A 24,633-nucleotide genomic window follows, 5' to 3' on the forward strand; every position below is an offset into this window, starting at 1 on the left:
GAAAAAGCCAATTGTCACAGTGTGGGCAACAGCCCACTGGACCTGCGGGAAGCAAAATCTATTGCAGCACCCTTGGCAGCAGTGCTGAAGGCAGGGCCTGTGTCTCACGGGCTCGGTGCAGGAGTCAGGGGCCTGTCTCCAGCCATGCTGTGGGTATGCTCAGGGCTGAAGTGAAGGATTCAGGCTGAGCAAGTTCAGCCAGGCATGCCAGCAGCACTTGGTGCTCCTGCCAGGTTTGCTGGGGACTCGCTGAGCTGCAGCCTGGCAGGGCTGTGCCACTGCTGAAGGGCTGGGACTGTCACCTGTATGGTGAAAGGAGGATGCTGTGAGGACACAAATTAATTATTTGAGTTATTCTTCTGCTTGTGATCTCTGTTGATGTGTCTGATCCCGGGTGGTTTTGGTGACACTCCTGTTTGGTGGCTGCCTTGGCACACTGTGGAAGGCACCAGCTGGCTGCACTTTGAAGGGAAATGGGTGAGGCCCTCAGGCAGAACAGGTGGAGGGGTGTTGGCTGACTTCTTGAGAGGTTCGTGCTGCTGGGGGCTCATTCTCTTGTGTGCAGTGCTGGAGCCCTGGGAACCTGAACAGGAGTGGTTTGGGTCCTTTTTAAATTCCCAGCAAAAGGAGGTGTCCAGTAGCACTGGGTGAGGGGGTCAGAGGACAAATGAGGCTGTGACCCATGGCAAGCCTGGGGCCAGCCAGGTCCACATCTCCAGCATGCCTCCTCCTGGGATTTCTGACTGTTCCTGCAGCCCCTCTGGGCAGGGGAAGGGCTGATGCCTCTCCAGAGGTCATTTAAGAGTTCTTGGTGATCTCTAAATTGGGTGTCCCCCAGGCCATGTGAGAGCCCAAGGAAACCACATGGACTTTTCCCTTCCAGTGCTGCTGTGTGCCATTATTGGGCAGAGGCAGTGAAAGCATCAGCTTTCCAGAAATAAGGAATTTATAGCAACCCATTAACTTTGTTAATTCTTGCCTTAAGAAGTGAAAGGAGCTGCCTGCATGAATCAGTAAAAGGCAGCAGGAGAGGATTTTGCTCTATCCCTCCCACAGGTGTGAATTGGGAGTGGGGCACCTCAAGCCTGCAGTCCCTGTGCTCCCAGGGGAGCACTGCAACATCTCCCACCTCCAGCTGGGCTCTGCCAGGCAGCTCCCATGGCTTTTCCATGGACTGGTGGACGATGCTGCCAAACCAGGTGTGCCAAGGCCTGACCTCCAAAATGAGCCTCAGCATCTCTGTGTCCATGAGAGCTGCAAAATGACTTTTTAAAAAATATGTCAGACCTGAAACTTCAGTTACCCTCCATGGGTGTATGTATTTTATTTAGATATACATGCCTGAGTGAGGACGTACAGCCCACCACCCAGGGGAAAAGGCAAGATCTTGTCCCTTGCTCAGCAGAATTTCTATTTCAGGCATTATAAGGTGATTTATAAGTGTCCAGCCTGATAACAAGACAAAGCTTCTGTTGATTATCTTGGGTGCAAACTTAAACCAATATTCATTGCTTTTGGAAACCTTTTTCCTACTGTATTTCAGATTTAGATTATTTCTTCCCCCACTGTTTCATGGTCAGGGATAAGAATATCTCCTTGATAGAAGGTAGTGATATTTTATCACCAGGCTGCTGTAGTCCAGGTATTAAAATTATTTGATAAGAATGTGATTTAAGGCACAGCCAGGAAAATAATTTTACTGTGAATACTCACAGCAACTTTAATAGATTTAATAAATATAAATCTGTGTTTCTGGTGACTTCACTGATGCCTCACCCCCCATATGCCTCTAAAACATTAGAACCAAGAAAATTTAAGACCTTACCAAAGTAGCTTAGCCACAGCATTCTGTGTTCTATGTTATTCAGGGTCCCCAAGTGCTGAGCAGGGGTTTCTGAGGAAGGGAGGGGTGGTTTAATCCCACACCTGAAGGCTTTGGTGGCTGTTTTGAGGGGGCTCCAGCTGACAGACCTGGCTGCAGAGTCTGTTGGCACAAGGCAGACCAGAAGTCTCCCACTGTAAGCACTGCCCCTCAGGAATGACTTAGCATGGGTGCCAAAGCATCTCCTCAAACGAAGGAGCAGCTTGTCCATCTCCAGCCCGTTGTAACCCAGCCACCCCTAATTCTCCCTACTCCAATCTGCAGAACTGAATTTCTCCTATGACTATAAAAATACTGCAGCTCCTTAAGAAATTAAGACTACTCAGATTAACCATCAAAAATCCTCCCTTCTTTCCTTCTCCTCCAGAATAATCCTTCTCAAAAACCATTAGGAAATGAGCGGGGTTAGGCTTGCAGAGCACTGGGACAGCCAGGTACTGCTGTGAGCTGGCCCTGTCCCTTTGGGGTCTGTTTAGTGCCACCAGTTTAAGTTCTGCTGGTAACCAGCACTGAGTCATTACAGCATTAATTCTGCTGAGCCTTTGAAAGTGCTCATTTCAAACATCAGGGCTTCAGTCCTTCACCTGTGGGTGGAATTAAAAAAAAATTAATTAATGCAAAGCAGTTATCAGCATCTAGCAGTGTCTTGTGTGCTTTGGAATAACTTCACACAGGGTCCTCTTATATTTTTCAATGTCATCTTCCTTTCTGCACCTGTGTTTTCCTGGGAGCCTGAGCAGTGTGGTAGCTCTGTATTTGTCCTGGCTACTGAGCCAACACCTGAAATGCTTTCAGACTGGAATAAGTGTTGTTTATGTAATGTAAGTGGCCAAGGCTCCTTTTTGATAACTTCACTCCCAGTGCTATGAGTTTTTTATCCATGCAGTCACCTTTAGAACAGCTGAATGGCCATGGTTAAATGTGGTTATTATTAAACAAGCAGCAGCATTTGAAGAGGGGATGTTGGGCATAGATAAGAACTTGAAATAAAGCCCTCTGCCTGGTCAGGCACCAAATCTTCTAACAGGAACTAGAAATTAACAGTTTTATGTCTCATAAAATGGAGAAGTATGTGAGGAGAACTCATCTGTGAAATAACCATCATCTTGCTCTTTGTTCCTTTTTTTCTTAGTATTTCTTTTTCCTGGAAGTTCATCTCTGTGTTAAAAAATATCAGCCAAACTCGGTGGGTCAGTAGGTACAACTGTGAACCAGACTTTCAACAAGCACTCAGAGTATCAGCAGGAAACTTCCAATTAATATTGATTAGAATCAATTCCCCCCCCACCTCGTTTTAGATGCTGTAGGACAGTGTATGTTGTCATCATCACTTTTCCTGTTACAGTTGTAATATTGATTTTTTCCTACTCGTTAGGATTTCAAAGAAGAAATGGTCTCTCATTTGCTGTGTAACACGACCAGGGCTGGTTAACTGGAATACATGTGAAAGCAATTAGGAACATCTTGACCTGCAATAGATGCAGGGCCATGCCCAAATGAACTGCTGAATGCACTGGGAAAGGAAAAAAACATTCATCTGCTTTGCTAAAAGCTTGATAAAAGTGGGGAAATCTGGGGGGTTGCAAAATAAAACCCAGGTTTGGGGCAGGAGTGACCTGTGTGTTACCATAACCAGGGAATGGGGTTTGTTCTGTGTGTTCTGCTCTGTTAGGGTGTCTTGATACATCATTAAACCAGGTCTCAGTAGCCTCAGGGGGAGAAAAAGAATCCTGATGTTGCTTTTAGTGCTGTGTGTGTTGTGTAATACTGAATATTCAATTGAGGCTGGATACCTTAACCTTGAGTCTGTATTTCGAATGTCAGGGAACTTTGATAAAGGGCTGAGTTTCTGCTGTCTCCTGGTGTGTCTTTTGGTGTTGCTTTGTTCTCATTCTCACTGTTCTTAAAAGCTGATTATTTAAATGTGAATTTGTGGATTTAAAGAGCAGAGGCATTATGCTCCCTTTGGGAAACAGTGACAGGGGAACTCTGAGAACATAACCCAGGTTGTTTGAGTGCTCCTGCTGCAGTCTTGTGCTTGCTCAGCATCATCACTGTCAGGGCAGCTGACCAGTAAAGCCATCCTTCTTCCAGAGGAGAAAGTCCTAAGCATGGAATATCTGTGTTTAAATCCCTATAAGCCAGCCCCTGACTCTCACAGCTGTAAGCCCAAGCTGCAGCTTTCCTTCCTCAGGCCCTGCTAAAACGAACATGGGGACTTTCATCAGCTGTAGAAACTGGATCTGGCTCTGAAAGATGGACAAAGGCTCCTGACACTCCTGCTGAGGCTTTTGTGCCTTCAGCTATCAAATGTGTTGTGTGCAGAGAGCGCCATTAAAGATGCATGGCCTGTCAGGATCATTTCCCTCGGGGCTGGCAGCAGCAGCTCCAGCATGCACAGTCTCCTTGTCTCCTTTCCTTCACAGATGGTCAAGTCCTGCTGAGCTCGGGGCCCTCTGAAGCTGTCTGGTGTGAGGGGTGGCAATGCCAGCCTTCCACAGCACGCTCGGGGGTGCTGCTCCAGGGGACAAAGTGTGTGGTCACCCCTGGGAGAGGAACAGGACCTGGGGGAAGGCACCAGAGCTGTGGGAAGGGCTGGAGAGAAGTTCCTGAGAATAAACCCACCTGGAAACTGGAAGAGGAAGCTCCTCAGCCAGCAGAACCAGGTGACTGAGTAGGCTGCAAGGACAGCATGGCTGGTTCATCTCAAGGGTTAAGTGCCAGAGCAAGCCAAGAGCTTGAGGTTATGACTCCAGAAGTGTGTTTGCAGTTTTTCTGTTCCAGAGGGTTCTGAGGCCGAGTTTCTCTCTGAGCTTGGATTAAAAAATATGTTGCACAATTGTATATCTAAACAGAAATGCCAGGCACACCCTTAAACCCTCCAGCTTGTCAAATACCTGAATGCCACAGGGTATTTTGTGGCTAAATGTTCTGTACACTTACTGCAAACCAAATTATTGGACAATATTTGCTTTAACTGGGGAGAAAGCTCACAGATAATGACAAAGCACTGATGAGTTTCAAGTCCAGTGCACAGGAGATATTTTAATTAATTCCAATCAATGGCTGCCTAATAAAAGGTGGAAGGGCCTCTAATGGGACCAGTGTGTGAATGTTGTGTAGAAAATGTCATGGTTTTCCTCTGATAGCGCCCTGACTTTCCCTCTAAACCACAGCCCTCTGCAAAAGTGACATTTGCTTTCAAAACCAATGTTGCTCTTTGTATTTGCCATTACACTTAACACTGTTGTGTTCCTGTGACCAAGGGCTTTATTCTCAGACTTTAAAAAACAGATTAAAGAAACCAGAAGTTAGAGAAATGAGTGGTGCTGCAGGTGTTTGAGGATGGTGCAAACCCCATTTTGCAGGTGTCCCAAACCTGGTAGCACAGCTCTGCTCTGGGTTTCTGTGTAAGTCTCTGGGCATAGTTCCCAGGCTGGAGAACAGGAGCATGGCAATTATTTTCCAAATTTCCATCAGCTGTGTGAACTACAGGCGAAGACCCACCCTGTTCCACAAGTGAATTATGGGCTGGATGATTTCCTCAAGGCCAGAAACGGAAAAATTCAAGGATGATATCAAGAGGGATAGCTGCAAATAAAATAACATTGTCTCATCTGGATGCTAAAGCATCTTGCAGTAGCTCTGTGCTGAGATATTTTAGAAGAATCCTGCTCTGCCTGATGTGATATTTTCTTCCTAAAAACCTTCATCCCTGACACCAGAGCTGTCCAGAAAGGCCTGGTTTCAGGTATCCAGAAGGTCTTGCTTCTGATTTGCTGTTTTTGGAGACTGTATTTTGAGGTTTCCCTCCTCATGAGTAGCTGTGACCTTTAAAGTCCTGATATGAATCTATTGCCAATGTGTCAATGCAGTGAGCCTGTGCAGCACCAGCAGGGTTGTGCTTTCATGTTTTAGTCTGTAATAAACATAAACCAGCTTGCTGCTGACCTTCAAAGTTTCCAGCCAGGTACAAAGTTTGCACCTTGAGATGATCTTTGTGATTAATCTCCCCAGAATGCTGCGAAGAAGGTAAGTAACAGGTATTAAAGTGCCATGGGAGGGTGAGAGGAAGGACACAAGCTATAGCAGATAAAAGGTTTTCATCTCCCAAACTATGGACAGAGAGAAATGCCTGGAGCTGTCTGTATGGTCTTCCTCAGAAACTTCTGGAGATGGCACTCACCCCACAGGCTGCTCTGCTGCAGCAGGAGAGAGGCCCCAGCAGGGATTGGAGGCACTCTAGAAGAGCTAGGGGTTAGTTGTGAGATAAAACCAGTGCTGCTGCAGGGCTGTGCTCTGCTGCAGTGCAATTCCTGCTTGGCACTGCGGCTCCTGTGCAGAGTGGGGGGAGGAAACCTCCTCCAGAACAAATCCCCTCAAAGCAAACCCCACAGGATTTTGTGCCAGGCACTCAAATGACCCCACAGATGTGCTGACCTGACACCAGGGGACTGCTCTGGCTACAGGCATCCCTGACGAGGTGGGGCAGGCGGTGCCCATTCCTTCAGCCCGAGGATGAGGAGGAGCAGGCTGCTAAAAACCAGGACACAGTTTCACCCTGGGCAAGCAGGCAGCTCCTAACCACAGGGATTTTGACTCGTGACCTTGCAAGCCATGGATCTTTGCCCACCAGCTTGTAATATTTCTTTCCTGTCAAGGCTTGAAATTCTTCACAGGTCAGCCCGGTCCTGGCTCTTTGTGAGTTTAGAGAGGTTTTCCTCTCCAGATCTGCTTCTGGCTTCTGTGTCTGCAGGTGGCCGTGCTGGGAAAGTCCTGAATGTCACAGTGCAGCTTTCACTGCCTTGGGTGACTGCTGGGGCTGGTACTGACTGTTCTGCCTGGAGGGAGTTGGCCTTTGTGCCTGCAGAAGAGCGGGACTGAGTGGTAGCCTGTGATAAGGGTGTGTTGTACAAATACTGGGGATTGATCAAGTAATCCTTTTTCTTCTTTTGGTCTATTTACAAGGCACAAACTGCCACTGGCACCATCTCACGTCTTAATTTTCTTGCAGTGGTGAGGAAACACTTGGAGAGTTTGTTGGTGTGTTGGGAATTCCTTGTGCCAGTTCACTGCCCAGTTTGGTGTGGACTTTCCCGGAGCAGGTGGAGTGATGTTCTCAAGTCACAGCCCCTCCCACCAACCTTTGCAAAGTTTTTTACTGATCTGAAGCTGAAGCATGAAATATTAGTTACTTTTGACTTTTCTTGCTACAGCACTTTTAAATTCAGCTGTACTGGATATATGCACCTTGTTTTTGCATCCTGGTTTATTCTTCAGCTAATCTCTGATATCCTCTCCTGAGCTTCTAGTGAAATCAGCATGAATATCCCAGATCTATTCCTCTGTCTCTTTTAGTCCCTCAGTTCTGCTGCTACTTTTACCTTTCCCTTGGTGTCCCCCTGTGTCCTCTCTTCTCTTACTGATTTCCTTAATCTAATTTTCCTTTTTAAGTCAGACTCTGGTTATTCCACTTGTAAGACATTTGAGAGCTTTCCCATGACATCAACACTTTTAAAGCCCTTGAATCCGTTGTTTGTTTGTTTGTTTAACAGAGAATAATCAATGTTAGTGTTCTTACTTATAAATCTTTCTCTATGATATTGTTTCACTACTGGCAACCGCCTGGCCTGAACATAATTTCCTTTTCTTGCCTCTTGCTGTTGCCTTCTAGAGAACCCACACACCACAGCTGGATCACTCCTCCCCTCCCACCACCCCGCAGCTCCCCTTGTGCTGCACCACTGATTTCCTCCCACTGTGCTCAAAACCTGCCCTCACCTGCAAGTTTTCTGTTTCCCTGTCTCTGTTTTACCCACCTTCTTTTCCAGCACCCTCCTGGTGCTTTCTGTGCCTCCCTTGGCTTCAGCTCCTGCTCTGGGTGAGCCCCAGTGCTCGGAGCAGCCCACATCCACCAGCCGTGGCCAACTTCTGCCTTCATTTGTTGTCTCATGACTTGTTCCTCCTCCCCAGCCCTCACTGTGCTGCCAGAGTGCCCATGGGCATTCCCAGAGGTGTTTGGACGTGCAGGCAGGGAGAGGACACCTCTGCAGAGGCTCTTGCTCCTTCGCAGCAGGTTTAAGTAAGGACATGGTCTGCTCGCTCGCCATCAGACAGCAGCTCTGAGCTGGAGTCAGATAAATACACCAGGAGACCTTGAAACACCACCAAAGGAGAACTTTGCCAGGGCACTAAAACTGCAGGGATTGGAAGCACAAATTGAAGAGGGGAGAGGAAAACACAGCAGCAGCCTCAGCCCTGTGTCGGGCTGTGGCCCAGCTGTGCCCAGCTGTGGGTTGGACAAGCTGGCAGCAGCACTGCACGGTGGAGCAGAGACCACGGGCACACGTGTCCTGCATGCCTGCAGAGCAGGGCAGGAGTTTTGCTGTCACCTCACTTCTTCACTTTAAACTCCCAGCATGGCCCATGGCAGCTCCTTCTGTGCATCCAAGGCACAGGGACTGCTCAGCGTCCTTCAGCCACTGCAGCTTTCCACCTGTTTGTTTAATCCAGGAGGCTCCTCTCACCACTGAGCAACTTATGTATTATGAAAGCACAAGAGAAAAATCTCCTTCTTAGGCCTGGATGAAATATTTCCAGCAAATAGTGAGCTTCCTGAAGAAAGGAATTTGAGCAACCAAAGCTATCTGTGAAATTGGATTGAATGCTGGATGAGGAAGAGGAATCTAGGAACTGGGTCTTTGAAACTGCTGGATGCTTTAGTGGTGCTTTTTGTTCAAGTTCACCTTTGAAATGTCTTTTTTTTTTCCTTAACTTAGGTCTCTGCAAAATTTTATTTGTACTGGAAAAAGAAAAAAAAAAACCAAAACAACTTGATGCTGTGAATTTTGACTATATTAGTAAACAAACATTGTATTTCTCTTCTAGCTCCAAATCTTTGCATGGGCAACTGAAGCAAAGGCTTTGATTTGCCAGCAAAAACGAGGATGATGCAGATGCCTGCGGGCTCTCAGATGAGCTCAGCCTTCCTTCTGCCCTGAAGGTCTCCACCTCCTCCAGTCCCAGGCCCTGGGCACTGCAACATCCTGCTGAGGCTGTAGCTGTCCTTATCTTCCCAATAACAATGCTGATACCCAAATTTGAACAGAAAAGTCAGGGGGGAGGGGCTGGGAGAGCAATTTTGAGGATATTTTAGGGTTTTTTTTAATCTTGTAGCTGTTAAGCTGCATTTCAGCTCTTTACGCTGACTCACTGGTCTGGCGCTGAGCCAGGGTATTTATGAGACTCCCCCTTCATTTCCATACGTGCCTCAGAAAGCAGCTGTGCTTACAACACAATTTCAATAAACAGACAGCTGAATTATGGACTTCAGAGACTGATGCAAAGTTGCTGAGCTCTCCAGTGCCCTGGGCTAAGGCTCTTGCTGCCAGACTCGGGCTTTGGAAAGCCGCCTCCACCCTGCGCAGCCCAGGGCTGCCAAGGTCCTGGCTGCTGATCTAAGTCTATCCCAGAGCTGTAATTAACCTCTAACGTGGCTAAAGCTTTTCCCATTCCATCCATCCTGCACCTATTTCCCTGTGGATCCAGCGAGGAGGAGAACACAGATGCGCTTTCTTCTCACCAGCTTTGTTTTCAGATTTTTGCACATACAGAGGCAGCAATAAGACAAGTTTTGCAGTTAAGCCATGTCTCCATGGGTCACTTGCTGACTCCTAAACTGTGTTCTGCCACGCTGCAGTAGTAATAAGTGAATTCTGGACAGAGCTCTCAATCACATGTCAGGGAAATCTCTTACCTTAGTCAGACCTTCACCCTGTGGATGGCTTCTCACGCTCCTGTACAATTGCAAAGATTCAGGTTTATTACCTGTGAGCACTTATCTACACCTTTTCAGGGAGTGACTCACATTTCAAACCTAATGACCTCTCTTGGGCTAGAAGGGTTTCAGTGAAACCCCACAGCTCAGTGTCAGAGCTGCTCCCCGTGGATCTGTTCAGCCTGGGAGGAGGCTCTTTCCCAAGGAGAAATAGAGTCCATGGTGATTAATCCTCCAAACCCTCTGAAACCCATTTCACCCTGGAAAAGGCAACTGATCCCAGACACAATATCTGACAGCAGCATGAGGAATCTGCTCCGCTCTGCTCCCAGTGGGTGAGTGTGGGCTCCCCGGTGCCACTCCCTGGCCCAGGAGGCTTCTTGGCTTCTCTCCCAGTTCCAGTGACTGGTTTGACTCCTGGCAAGGGCTCTTATCTGCCTATAAAATTGGCATATGGCACACTTCAGGAATGGCATTTGGTTTAAAGCGATGTTACACTGCACTGGGAGGATTTTGGTTCCTCCTAAAAAGTTCTCTGGGACCCCATCCCTCACACCAAATCACTCTGTGGCAAATAGGAACCTGCTGCCAGGCTCACATATTTATGATCAACACCCTGGCAAAACAGTTTCTTCTTCACATATCCACCTTCCAGCCTCAGTGGGGGCAGCAGCATCCCTCACCTTGTGCTAAGCCAAAAGTCGGGGTAAATCTTATCCATAGGCAGCTGGACAGGCAGGGGCGCGACCTTACACCGAAATTCAAAGGGTTTTCTTTAAAAAAATATTTATTTATTTATCCTAATTACCCCTCCCGGAGACAGAACCAGCCCCGCTCGCCCCATGCGGACGAGCCCTCGCTCCCCAGATGCCGCTCCCGCAGCATCCCCGGGGATGCTCCGCGCCTTCACCTGCGGGGCGGGCGCCGCTCCCCGCCCGCCTCCGGCCCCGGCCCCTCCTCGGGGCGGAGCCGCGGCCGCAACCGGGGCCGGAGGCGGGCGGGGACCGGGTCTGCGCGGCGCCGCTGCCTCCCTCCGCTTCCCTGCGCTTCCCTCCGCCTGCTCGGCTGCGGGAGCGCGGGGCCGGGCCCGCTGCGCGGAGCTCCGCGGTGAGTGCGGGGCCGGGGCCGTGCGGGGGGCGAGCAGCGGGGGCTGGGGCTGGGGCTGGCCCGGCTGGGCTCGGTCCGGCCCGGGGGATGCTGCGGGGGTGCCGCGGTCCTGCCGCGCCGCGGGCGGGCGCGGTCCCCGCCGCGGTCACCGCGGAGTTTGGGTAACTCCAGCCCCGGAGCGGGCTGTGCAGCCGCTGCCCTCCGCGGGCAGCCCGGCGACCTTCCCGTGGCACATGGATGAGGACGCGGCTCGCCCTCGCGGGGCGGTTCTGGCTCCTCGGGTTGAAGCGCCGCTCGCAGCGCGGGTCGCGGCGCGCTGTGGATGTGCGTGCTCCGGGCCGTTCGTGGGTGGGTTTTGCTCGGTGCACGGAGAATTCCTCTCCCTTCTGGCACGAAGGGGGTGTGGTAGAAATTTACTCGAGGTAGCACAAATACGAGCAACCGTAATTACTGAAATGGCATCGGGGTTGTAAGTGCCGGTTTCAGGTGAGGTGAAGGGCTTTTGGGGACAGTCTCCTTCAGGCTATGACAGACCGGGGGAACTTCAGCCTGAACTTCAGCCCCTTCTCCAGCTCCAGGGCCTGAGGTAGCAGTGGTGGTAGAGATGCTTTTTTGCCTGACGAGCTTCCAATTTCTGGTTTATTTCTCTGCTTGCTTATCGCTAAAAGATCTGTTCTGCACGGTGAAAACCAGTCGAGGAGGAGAAGGAAGATACTTCAAGCTGCAGTAGGGTAATAGTTGGAAAAGTGGCTTTTCTCAGATTGTCAGAGAAAGGAGAGGATTCACAAACCTGGGGAAAAAAAACCAAAACAAACTCAAACCCAGCTCTGAGCCCTCCTGTTCCCTAACAAACCCTCAGGGAACCTCGGGAGCAGCCGCTGCCTGGGCTGCCCTCGCTGCCACCTTGACCCAGCCTCCCTTGACCCGCTGTCCTGAGCCCTGCCATTACTGTTAAGTGGTTTTTCGCAGATGGAAGGGCCAAGTGCTGTTATGGCAGAAAGCAGAAGGGTTTTTTCTGGCTGGAACAGAACTTAGTCAGGAGGTAGATTGTGTTGTGAAAGATGTAATGTATTAAACCCTGATAGTGAAGAATACTTTTTTCATTCATGTTTTTTCCTTCCTTTCCTTCTCAATGCTACGAGTTGGATAAAAAAACTGTAGATGATATAAAAATACTCTTATTCCAGTATTTTCATGGGTTTTGCTTTATGTCCTGAGATCTCTTCTGAGGCTGGAATTTAAATTTAAAAAAAAGTTAATTTTCCCTCTGACTGGAAAACATAAGTGACTATTTCATAAGAAAAATAAGGTTTAAAGTGTTGAACTTCAGATATGTGTGATGGATGTGATGCAATGCTGAGATATCACATCTTCTTTTTGCCATCAAGATCACGTGTCCAGGATGTGCATTTCTAACAATGTCTTGTTGTTGAGTCAGTTGTTGCAGGAAAAATGACTCTGTGTAAATGTGCTGGTACCAATTGTACCAGCTCCTCGGTGCTTCTGCATCGCTTCTGCAGTCACTTTGTTGGAACCTTATTTTCCCTTGGTTTAATAATTTATAAAATGCCTGTTGCCTCTAGGCACATTTCATCCAGCAAGAAGAAAAACATCAACCAGTGTTTACTGGTTATGGAGCCTGAGGTTGACAAATAATGAAGCTTTTGTGGATGAGGGGGTGTCTCATTTTTATATTCTATAAACTCACAAAAATGCAGGATTTGTGCTGAAAGTCTTGCTGGTTATTACTTGGTTCTTTCCCCCGTCCTTTAAAAGGATGAAACTTGCTTGCTGGTGACAAAGTGGGTTTTAACTGTGACCTTCCTTACCTTAATTTTGGGTCTTCTCCTTTTTCCTTTTACTTGAGTCTGATTTAAGTTTAGCAGCTCTTAAGTATTTAACAACTGTCAAGTAAGATGGCAAAATCAGATCCTACATCTTCACCAGCTGAGCTGCTTTGGCTGAAAGAGATCAACCTTTTTTTGGGCAATAAATTGCTCTCTCAAATCCTCTGCCAGATACTTATGAGCCACTATCATTAACTGCATTTTGAATCACTCATTGAGCTGGAGGGGGGAAATTGGCCTGCAGTTCATCTCATCTCCTTTGAAACTGCTAAATGATGATTCAGTGACCTCAGTGGGCAAATTATATCAGCAACTAATTGGCCTAAGAAGAAAAACTTGCCTGATACCAAATAAACTGGCTGCTGCTGTTCATTACGTGAAGAAGATGCTCCAGGTGAAACCTCCAGTTTCAAACGGTGACAGGGTTTTGTTGTGGCACTGGCAAGGGGACACATTGAGCACCTTCTTTTGGCCATACCTGGGTGTGGTGTCCGCTTCACGTCCAGCAGGTTTTGAAGGTATTGTCCTTTGAAGGATAAAAATCTTAACACTTCAAGCTTGCCTTCCCCTGTGGATAGCCCTCTCCTCTTCCTCCTCAGAGGAAGAGGACCTCCTCAGACCTGCTCACTGGGGTGTGGTGTTTTTGGAGGACTTGGCTCTGGGGGGATCCCAGCAGAGCTGAATTTAGGAAGGAAGGCAAAGCATAATGCAGGTGCCCCACTCATCACCCTGTCATTCCCATGCCTGCTTTGGCAAAGCCCTTTCCAGGAGCCATGTGCCACTTCCCAAAGATGCCTGGCAACTTCCTGGCCCGATGCTGGGGACATGGGTCGGGGTTAACCCCTTGTGGGCAGTGAAACGTGCTGGGTGGCTGCCTGGGGAGAGGAGAGCAGGGTGCTGAGCTCTGCCGGTGCCACGGTCAGCCTGACCTCGCTGCTTGTTCTAAACAGTTCAGGGCCAGTGGCTTCTCTGCAGGGAGAGCTGGAATTGCAGGTGAGTGCCAGGGTAGAAGCATCCAGGTGTGGCCTGTTCAGCTTTCCTTGCTTAAGCAGCTGCAGGAATGAGCTGGGATCTGTGAAAGGGGTCAGCTGCTGGCAAGGCTGTTAGTCGACTTACACCACCTCCTAGGATGGTCTTGCCAGCTGGCTCATCCTTTAGGGAAGTTTCAAGAGGCTTATCACAATCTTACTAGAAATCTGTCGTCTTCTATTAATCTGCTTGTCTCTCCTTGTCGCCTTCCCGAGCGCTCCCCTGCACATTCACCTCCACAGCCCCGCTCTGCTGCTGGCCCACACCAGCTCTGGGGCTTGCCAGAGCCTTGTTTAGGGCATGCACAGTTGTGGGCTGTCACTTTTTACCATCCAACATGTTTTTTCTTTATATATAGAGAGATACTATATTTTTAAAGGTTTTCTTTGAAGGTGGCGCTCCTGAAAGGACAGTGGAGCCCAGCTGCTTTGCTGGCTGGGTGGAGGTGCAGGGTGGTACCAGCAGCAAGCTGAGTCCAGCTCTGATTAAGGCAAAGCCCACTCCTAGGTCAGGTCCTGCTCAGTGTGCAGCACGGGGTGCTTGGCCAGGGCAGCAGCACCAGGAGCAGGTAGTGGTGGGTGTGAATCACCTGCACCTCACCCACTTTGCTGGGCAGTGCAGGGCTTGGCTTGAGCACAGAGCAGCAGGAAAGCTGTCAGACTTTGGGAGGTGAGAGGAATGAATGCAACACCCCGGGTCTCACGGCAGTGGGCAAGGGTTTGTCAGTGAAGCGGCTGACACGGGACTGAGTCAGAACTCGGCACTGCTGTCTGGGACAAACGACACCTGCAGAGTGATGTGGCTCTTCCTGACAGAGCTTCTTGCAGCGCTCAGAAGTGTGTCAGCACTGGGGTTAACAGCCACATAGGCACTGAGGAAAAAGAATGAATAGCTTGAGGAAAGCTAAGCCTTAATACCCAAACAAAGCAAAAAAAATGGTGTATCGTTTGACGGCGATTAAGTGAGCTCTGAGATCTCTGGCTCTAGAGGCCCAGCCAGGAAATACACAGCCTTTGACAAAGGTGGCTTGGCTGCCCCTGCTTCCAGAGACAGCATCCATGTGCTGATGCAGGTGCTGAGCTGCCGGGGCCGCCCATCTGCCTCTCCCCTTGACTTTCACAGGGATGCTCTTTCTCCTGCACAACACATTGTTTGCTCTCCTTGAATGTTGCTAGCTGGTAGGGAAAGAGATCAGTCTGTTTTTTTCCAGAATAGTCAGCTGATTTCATCCCATGGGAAGTGGTTGAAAAGCATGAGACAGGTGGGTTGGCATTCCTGCTTTGTAGCCCTCCATAATTCCAGCAGGAGAAGGATAACCGGGAGAAGTGCAGTTGCTGGGTACATTTCCGTGTTTGCATTTGAAAGAGCTTGATAGGCTGTGATTAACGGGGCTAAATGGACGCTTGATAAATGGTAAATTCAAAGGAACCTCAAACAAAAATGGCTTTACAAGGAGGCCTTGGGGTGTGTGTAAAGGGCAGGCTGTGGGTCTGCTGTAGTGCTGTTTGGTTGCAGTGGGCAGAGAGCACTGCAGGCTCTGTTCCCTGCCTTGTGTGTCCCGTGCACCTGCTGAGGGACAGCCCTGTGGCTGTGCAGACACTCCTGCAGGTGGTTGTTTTTTTCCTGGTTTAAGTTAATATGATGTTCCCAAATTGAGAGTACCACATCTGCATCCCAGAGCCCCCCGTGTCCCCACAGCCAGGCTCCAATTAAGGATGCTCTAAAAGCAGCAGGCCAGCTACCATGGCCTTGCAGATGAGAACCATTGGCCTAATCTATTTTTACAGTGAATTAAACTAGAAAAAGGTACTGCCACTCTAGAATAAGAAGCCACCTGGGGAGTTAACCCAGAATAGTTGTTCTGCTTTGAATTCACGCCCTATCTCACTTCAAAATAACTTTCCTTCCATATATGCAGGCCCTGTAAATGCAAAATACAGGGCATGACTTAAGCAGGATCCCCAACAGAGCCAGGAAAACACCATATTTTTCCTGAGGTCTTCTCTGCATCCACACACACTCCTTAACTCAGGCATCCTTCTCTGTCATGATGTTTCATGCTCAGTGCCTTGCAGAGAGCTGTGCTCCTTTCCCACCCCAGCTCTGTGCTTTGCTCCAACACCGTGACTGCCAGCTCCCACAGCCACCTCTGCTGTCCTCCCCTGTCCCCATCCAGCTCCTGAGCAGGTCACACACAGTGAAATGAGCATCCCGAGTGCTCAGTCCCTGTCAGGATTGTGCAAAGAGCTTTTCTCAGGCTCGCCACCTTTCTCAGTGAGTCAGTGTGAGCAGCAGCTAAGAGGCAGCATCAGGTGGTTTTTTGGAGCTGGGGCTGATAACTTGGGCTGGCCAGAGGTGCCAGGTGTAAATTATTTGGAGTGGCCAAAGGTTTTGCTCTGGTGCTGCTCTGGTCTTGTGTCCATCAGGAGGAGCAGTGGGGATGTTGGCCTGATGGTTTGAGATGTGCAGGGACATTGCTCCTCTGGCTTTGTCAAACTCAAGTTAAATGTATGTAATTTTAACATCTGATTCTTCGGGGCCTGACTCATGCTTTCTTGGCCTGAATGATTCATAGCTCTTGAACTCCATTGCTAAATTCATTATGCAACAATTACAGGGTTGGAAATGCCACCCTAAGTGCACACAAACAAGCTGGCAGCAACTCCCCCCTCCTTTTCTCTCACCCTGAGTTGCCAAGAGACCTTCCTTGTGAGTTTGCTCTTGTCCCTGCTTGGTAGGTGAGGCTTTGCTATATCTTGATGCTCTGCCCTTGAGCAGGGAGGGGCAGGAGTTGCAGGCTGGTGTTTCTGGAAGAGGAGAGAGGACAGCCTAGAAGGGAAGGATGGAGATGCACAGCTTCATTCATCAGGACCAGTTGCCTTAATTTTATCCCAGCTGCTCCATATGATGTTATGGCATCCTTAATGATCCATATGGGAAAACCCCAAGTATGAGGCATTGCTCTAATCACCATGTGGTGATTTTGGAGTTTGGCAGCATTTCATGGGCACAGATTCTGCTTGATGACTGGCACAGCAGCTCAAATACCCCTCCAAGGAGAAAGACCAGGGAAGGAAAGAGGGCCCTGTGCTGGCTGTGAGGTATCCAGTAATATCTTCATTTTCTCTCCTTGGCGGGGCTAAGCTGAGATTTAAGGATTTGTGTAGGACTTGGCTTTTTACTAGTGAGGTCTCGAGCAAGAGTTCATCTGGTATGTGAAGTTAAGTGGGTTTTGTACTGGGTGGGCTTTGCTTAACCCCCCCAAAGCAGTGGGTGGGAGCAGGGCTGTAGGGCTGTCAGCGGGATGCAGAAGGGTCATCCCCACCATCTGCTCATCTGAAATCTGATCAGATTTCAGGCTTTAAGGTGCCCCTGTTACCTGAATTTGACTTCTGCACTGGTTTTTCTGCCATCCAAATAACATTTCTTCTCAGAACAAACATGCAAGTGAGGTACCTATCAAATGGCAGGGTTGGCACCTCTGCCCAGGCAGTTGTCCCTAAGAGCAGCCATTCTTCCCAGCTGAGGCCTTAAATCTTGATTTGGGAAGAGTCTCTCCTGGACAGGTCTGACTGTTTGCACATTGGGACACAGAAGAATGGCTGAATGTTGGGCTCATCAATGGCTGAGGTTTTCCAGGGTTTTCCTTGGTCCTTCTTGGCCTGTGGCAGCAGAGCCCTTGTGCTGGTAATCCCAGAAATGGCAGAAGCAAAGTAAGAACTGGACTGGTGAGGAGGAGAGCTGTACCAGCAATTCTGGTTCCATGCTCGCAAGTCAAGTCAATCTAAAGTAGACAAAATCCTATTTTCAAACGGGTAAGTGGTAAATATTTGATTAAACTAGATGTCAGAGCAATTGTATTGTCAGAGCAGCAAGTCAAGCCAACAACCACCCTGACCGTGGCCAAGAGGAGATGCAGAAAACACAGAAAGTAGGGCACGCATGGTGACGTGCGGGTTGATAGCTGCGCCTAAAAATAAGGTTCTTCAGAAATAAAAAATCTGCCTTGCAAGCAAGGCAGTGGCAAGCTGCTCCCAGAGTCTTGATTTCAGACTGAAACAGGCGATGTTGGCACTGCAGAGAGCTGTGCTAACGTTTTGTTAGCATTCTGCTAGCAAAACATTTCGTTTCAGTCTCATGGCTTGCATGTGAGATAAGGCGAGTTCCTCTGGAGTGGGGCGGGCAGAGGTGGAAGTGAGAGGCGGTGCTGCTTTTCCCGTGCAGGCTTTCTGCTCATCTGCATCTTAAGGAGCCTTTGTCCTCTTCAAATATTGTGGTTTCACTTTCTAGAAGATGCTCTTGTAATATTCCTGCAGGCTTCCAGGGAAAACAGCCTGGGTTGCCCTGGCTGATGCTGATCGTGGGTGCTGCTGTGAGTGGGCTGGCCCTGGTACCCTATAGCAGCTATAGGGTGCTGTAGGAGGCCTGACCAGGTCTGTGAGTGTTGGATCAGCAGCCTCAGGGACCCCTCCTTGCATGCTGGGGGCTAACCTTGACCTGCAGAATGTGGGGGAACTGGAGGATGAATTTTTTGGTGACATGTGCGTGGTTTAGCAGGTCAAGAAGTCATCATGGAGTTCACCGAGGTATAAGGGCTAAACCCTAGACAACAAATCCAGATGTCTGAGCTGTCTGGAACAAAGCATCCCACACTATCACATGGATAAACAATTTTTCCCAAAGTCTCACCTCTTTAGTCTCCCAGCAGAGCCTGTGGGCACCCCGCTGGTCCCTGCACAGCAGAGGCAGGAGAGTAGCACTACCCTGAGCAGCTGTACGGGCTCCCTGATGGATGCAGGATGGGTCAGAGGGCGTCTTTTTATGTTATTTTGTTAAGACCTTTTGAGGATTATTGGAATTGTTGTAGATACGCTCAATAATGTCCATAAGCTTTAGAGCTGAAAGCATTTTGTTAGCAGTAATTAAATACAACCGCTGTTTAAAATGGATGGATCAGATGGTTGGGAAGAGAATCCTCTCATAAATCTCCCACAAAATCAATATTCCTGCTGTCAGGTGTGTAGCAAACACTTTTAAATTCTGCCAATCAATGGCTTTGTCACCGTGGTGCCACAGAGCTGACAGCATCACACCTTTGCCTTGGAAAGGGGCCAGCAAGGCAGGACTTCGTTTTGGTGGCAGAACCCCCAGAAAAATCAATAAAAATTGAGGAATGCAGTCCCACAGGATGGTAACTCCCTGTCAGGAGGCACAGCCCTGGGGGTGCACATCTGCATGGAGGCAGGTGGGATGCCCAGAGTGGGAATTCCCAGGGAAAGGCACATCCCTGTCCACAGCTGGGAGCCTGCAAGAGCCCCTGATGCTGGCACATCCCACTGGCACGGCCTGAGGTGCCCAGGAGCTGCAAATGGAAAGTCCAGGCACTTATCTAGCTTGTTGCTGTGCCAGAATAGGGCTGTTCCTAGGATTATTTTTTTTTCCCCAGTGGGCCAAAATATGTGTAAATGGCTTTAAACAATGGAAGGATTTCTGTTAAAAAGAGTGGGGTGCGGGTGCGAATAGGGTTGTAATTTATATCTTGAGGAAAGGGTGTGGGCTCTTCCAGTGGTGTTTTTGAGATTCTGTTGGAAATTAACTTGGGGTTTGGGTTTGTTTTTTTTTTTCCCGTTTTCCCCATGTCTTATTTTAAAGCCTGTTTTGAGGGAAAGTTGTTGTTTTCCAAATTACAGATCTCTCAATGTGTAGCTGAAAATGTCAGGAAGAGGGATGCAGTTTTGGAAGCCTCCACACATCTGTCTGTGGCAGGGTTGATAAAAAATGGAAGCTCTAACCAGAAAAACAAATAAAAAGAGGTAATATCACTGTCACAGATGGGTCGGGCTGCTTTCCCTGCAGGTGTCTGCATTTCAACCCCCACTCCCATATAATGTGCTGTGGAAAAAATAAATTGAGAGCCCAATCGGAGACTTATGCCCTCAATTAATTTTTGTTCCACATAATCGGAGCTGCTGCATGCCTTTCCTTCAATATTTAACTGCCTGGCTCAGGGGATGGGGCTGCTCTCGTGCGAGGGAAGTTGGGATTCGTTTCATGTTTGCACAGAAATCCCATTCTGATCCCTCTTTCTTTGCCTAAGGGCAGGGATCCTGCTGCTCCTCTGATGCCGGAGATAAATTTTTGTTAGCAGACACTTCTCTGCTAAGGGGAGCAAAGGGGAGAGGTGTGTGCTGGATTCTTGAAGGAGTAAAATTGCCTTGTCTCCAAGCATCATCTTCCCCGGAGCCGTCTGTGCTGTCTGGGGCACAGTCAGAGGGGAGAGCTCTGCTCCTGGTTCCGTGTGCTCAGCCCTCAGCTCAGGGAAAAAGGCAAGCAGGACAATTAGTGAGCGAGTGCTGTCTGCAGCTTCACAGCCGCCGAGTGAGGTTTCTCTATGGCACTGAGTTACAGGGGAATGCCTTGTTCTGGTGTCGTTTGAAATTGAGCCCTGAACTTGCTTTCTGGTTTTTAACTCGACTCGAAATCGCCGTTAGGATTCTCAAGTTGAAGCTGGCAGAAACGCCCCCCTCCCTTCTCCTTGTGGAATTTCATAGCCAAGAGCCCAGGGTGTCTGTTTTTACTGATTCACTGATCGACCTGAAAGCAGAGGGGAACCCAAGGTGTCCCCTTTGGGAAGTACAAGGGGGCTGAGCAGTTTTTACAGCTCCAGTGCATCCTTCAAGTTGTTCCCAGTGCCTGGACTAGAGCTACACCTCAAACTGGGGCTGGAACAGCCCATGGATGTGGAGGAAGGGCCAGTGAGAGCAGAGCTTAGCTGGTGAGGAAGGTGATAGGGAATAAAAATAGAGGGGAGAAGAAACCCCCAACTGTTAGTGAGTGGGAAAGCCATCCACATGGAGTTTTAGTTTTGAAAATATCCCCAGGCAAGGGCAGCTTAATGCAGAAAGGTGTGTGAGAAATGGTGCTCACTTTCAAAACATTTAAAATGTTTATTGAAAGCTTATCAAAAACACAACAAAAGACTGAATAGAGAAAATGTTACAGCGCCGGGAGCAAAGGATTTTTCCCCTCTGTGTGCTCATCCACGCAGTGGATGTTTTGCCTTTTAACCCTTTAGCCCCTCCCAAAGTTCTGTCCATCCGCTCCTTCTTTGCTGTCCAGTGGTGGAGATCACTTTCTTACACCTTGATGGGAGGTCAGGTGCTGCCATGGTAACGAGCCAACCCTCCCAAATGTCCCAAACCCATTGTTATCAGGCAACCCCTGATAACAATGCAAGGGAGGGGTGAAACACATCTATAAATCTCTAAAAAACTTCTCTTAACATACACATAATATCTGCCCTTTAATTGTGAGAGTCAGCCATCGCACTGCTCATCTACCACAGGTGGCAGCTCTGAAGGGCTGTGCTGGAGCAGAAACAGAAAGGTGCATTTGCTCTGCAGAGCTTTTAGAGGAAGGTTTTTAAAACGCCTCCAGGTCCTGCTGCCTTGCGTTGGAACGGGGCTCCAGGAGCTGCTCTGCACAGGAGCCACGTGGAGGGAAGTGAGATCTGAGCTGGTTTAGCTTTAATGCTCTGGCGTGCTCCTAAATCCTGGGTGTGAGCTGTGCTCAAAGCCCTTCCCTGCTGTGCCTGCTGAACCCCCAGACAGAGCTCTCCAGCCCCTGTCGGGGCACCACCACCAGCTTTGGGTTACTCCTCACTGCACACTGATCTGGGGGTGGACTGCTTGGCACAGAATGGGTTTTTAATTTTTTTTACATTTTTTTAAGGAGGCCCACGTTGAAATATTGATAGGGAAAAGAATGTATATTGTGCTGTGTTGGGTGTTTACAGGAAATATATAGTGAAAATACTGAGGGGCTTTCCTCAAACAACTGCCAGTATTGTTAGGAGTGGAACAGTTGGGAGGAGAAATGAAAGAGGCGCTTAAAATTTTCTTTTGCCAGTGTTGGCTCCAAAGAGATTTTTTTTACTTTCTGCTTCACTTTTTTTTCTTCTTGCTTGTATTTTATTCCCTCTGCTGGGAAGGAGCTCATTGAAGACAGAGAGATTATCTGGAATTAGAGATAAAGCAGCCAAATGAAAATCTTCTTAATTCTCTGGAGCAGAATTTGGCTTGAAATTTTGAGCTTTCCATCAAGCTAGAAAATATTTTACAAGGAGGAACCTTCAACACATTTGCAGCAGGCAGCAATGAAAGTTCCTTTGCTGCAGATGGTAAAACAGTATCTTCACTTTAAGAAGGTAATTGGGGCACAGATTAAATTACTTACTTTGCATACAAGAAACGTGTGGGAAAGCCAAGAATCTCTCCTGAAACTCCCAATTTCTGACGAGATCTCTTACCCAGAATATTTCTGTACCTGCTCTTCCACACCAGCACTTCAGGGCAGATGTAGGAGTTGTGTTCCCTAAGGGGTCCTGGCTGAAATATATATATATTTATATATATATATATTTTTTTTTTTAAAGTGATGTTTCCTGCCACTTTCCCTGTCATTCCCTCAGGAGGAACCATTCTTCTGGTAGTGCTGAACATCTGCTGCTTAAAGTGTAGCTGAAGCCCCAGGTTGGGGAAGGAGCTGTTTACTTCTAAGATACCAGTGAAGTTAAATCAAGCAGCAACACCTTTCATAGTTTTCACTCCTCTGTGTGGTTAACCTGTGGGTGCTGTGGGGCTCACAGCACAACACAGAGAGAATCACACGGTGTGCAAGAAGAATTTGCCACCAGAAGCAATAGCCAGAGCTCCCAGAGCAGCACTGAGGGACCAGTAGGCTCCACCAGTAGGTTTGGCACCTTGTGGCAGGAGCACAGGACTAGAAATAACAATCCTGAGGTGGTGATACAGCTCTTGCAGTGACTTTGCTGCCCAGAGAGATGCCAGTGACTTTGATATGTGTTCATCTGCTCACCTGTGGATGCTCTTGAGCTCTGGAGAAGGGTTTGGTGCAGATTATTGAGGGCACTGGCTGAGGTGTGTGTCCAGCTGTGGTTTGATGTGCTGCCTTGGGCTGTGGGCAGGTTTCTGCCCTCAGCTGTGCCACCAGCCCTCGTGTCCAGAGCAGACTGTGGTCAGTGCCCACCTGTGTCACACTCCATGCACAGAGACCCAGACAAGGGAGATGGTACAACCCACCTGGCAGGGTGATACTGGAGAAATAAAAATTTAGGCTTCAGGAAAAAAGGAAACCCTTCAGGAGGCTGGAAATGCTGCTCTGTAGGAAAAGGGACTGTGTCCTGTGGCACTGCAGGTGAAAATGAGTGTTTTGGGACTGTGATTCTGTGGAGGAATAGCTCTTGTGATTTGAAATCCCTTTCCCAGTTTGCCATGTGGTCACTGTTGGTGTCCACCTCTGTGTGTCTTTGTTTGAAAACCCAGTGGCCAGGTCCCCTGTTGTAGGTGTGTGAGGCTGTGACAGGTGGGGCTCAGTGCAGTGTCCTTATTGATGGTGCTCTAATGAAATGTTTGCCCAAAAGGTGGGAAGTGACAGAGGCAGTTTTTAAAAATCAGTTTTAGGCTGTGACTGTCTAAGCATGAAGGACCCTCTTGATTTGATGCACTCTACGAATGAAACAAATAAACCACACAAACCCCCAGAGCTCCTGTACAGCACAGGGCTCCCTGCTCCCATCAGCAGAGGGAGTGGTTGGTTTCCCATCTTCCTGGAGGTGCTGCAGGTGAGAGCAGCTCACGTGTGTGTGGTGGGGAGTGCCTTGGCAGAGCTGCTGGTGGGTACGTGCTCTGTGAGACATGGCTTAGGAAATGACCTGGAGGTGTTCCCCTGGGAAGGCTGGGAGGGGGACGCTGCTGCCCTTCCCACCCAGGCTGGGCTGTGGGAAGGAGGGAAAGGACCTGAGCTCCTTGTGTGTGCTCAGCCCCAGGGCACATCCCCTGAACCCACCTTGTCCTCCCTGGGGATGGCTGGACTCCTGTGCCTGCCTTTCCCTGCTGTTCCTGCCCGACCCTTGGGCTGTCTCCTCCTTTTCTCAGTGGCTTTCTGGCTGGCTGTGTTTGTCTTTTGGGCTCAAGTGAGCTTGTGTCTCACTGGGGACCAAGGGGTGAAGAGCTGCTCTGCTGCTTCCTCCAGACCCTGGGAAGATCCTGGCCAGCAGCAGGAGCACCCATGCAGAACATGCATTTTTGGCTGGTCTGTGTCCCCAGACACTGGGGACAATGCTGAAGGTGATGCCCAAAGGAAAACCTGTGAATTCTTCATTGGTGCCTGCTGCCAGAGGATGGGTTCAGCAGAAAGGCTGCAGTGGGCTGGTCACTTTGCATTTCATGGGACAGGAACACACAGATTGGCTTTGGCCCTTGCAGGGAGCAGAAAAGGTGAATTTGGCAGCTGCTCACCTTCCATGGTGCAGGTGTTGGTGTTAGTGAAATAAATCAATCAGGCACCACCTCCTCTGCTGACTGCTTATGCCCTCAGATCCCTGCTGTAGGCTTTGGTGCTTGGTTTCCAATTCCAGTGGAGAGATTAGCTTGGTGTGGGGAGGAGAGGGCTATTTCTGTCTGTTCATGCCACTGACTTTTCTTTGTGCTGCAGACACCTCACCTGATCATCCAGGCCCAGTCCTGCAGGTGTCTCACCACGAGCAATCCAGTGGCTGGAAACGATCCCCTCAGCTTCAGAAGTGGCTCCTCTGGGCCTTCCTGTTTTCCCTTTGAGAACCTTTAGAGAATCTCCAGCCTTTCACTTCAAAGTGTACCATTCAAGGGCTGCTCTTCCATGGTTTGTGGGATTTTTTTTTTTTTTTAAGTGGAATAAAAAACTGAAATCAGTTGATGACACTTAAGTGAAGGAGTTCTGTGAGTGTTTGTGTTCTGCATCAATGTCATGCTGTGCTCTAACTGCTGCCTTGGGAAGATGTGACAGAGGATTTGCAGGTCTCAGCTCCAGCTTCATCATCAGATGGGGAGAAGAAGAGCCTCTCCAGCCTCACTCAGCAGCATGGCTGCTTTAACAGACCCAGCTCCAGCCTCAGCAGTCTTATGGCAAACTGTCTGCAAGTTGAATGCTTA

General features: G+C 48.9%; 1 protein-coding gene across 1 annotated transcript in view; it reads left to right on the plus strand.

Annotated features, from left to right (window-relative positions):
* The first annotated feature begins 10,700 nt into the window (after positions 1-10,700).
* The window catches only part of PPP1R16B (protein phosphatase 1 regulatory subunit 16B), a 54,832-nt gene continuing 40,899 nt past the window's right edge, over positions 10,701-24,633 (plus strand). Inside the window, exon 1 of the mRNA XM_053992929.1 lies at positions 10,701-10,766. The gene's annotated coding sequence lies outside the window, so the exon portion shown is untranslated. The remainder of the gene's footprint in view (positions 10,767-24,633) is intronic.

Source organism: Vidua macroura, chromosome 17 (assembly GCF_024509145.1).
Source record: "Vidua macroura isolate BioBank_ID:100142 chromosome 17, ASM2450914v1, whole genome shotgun sequence".
NCBI classification, from domain to species: domain Eukaryota; kingdom Metazoa; phylum Chordata; class Aves; order Passeriformes; family Viduidae; genus Vidua; species Vidua macroura.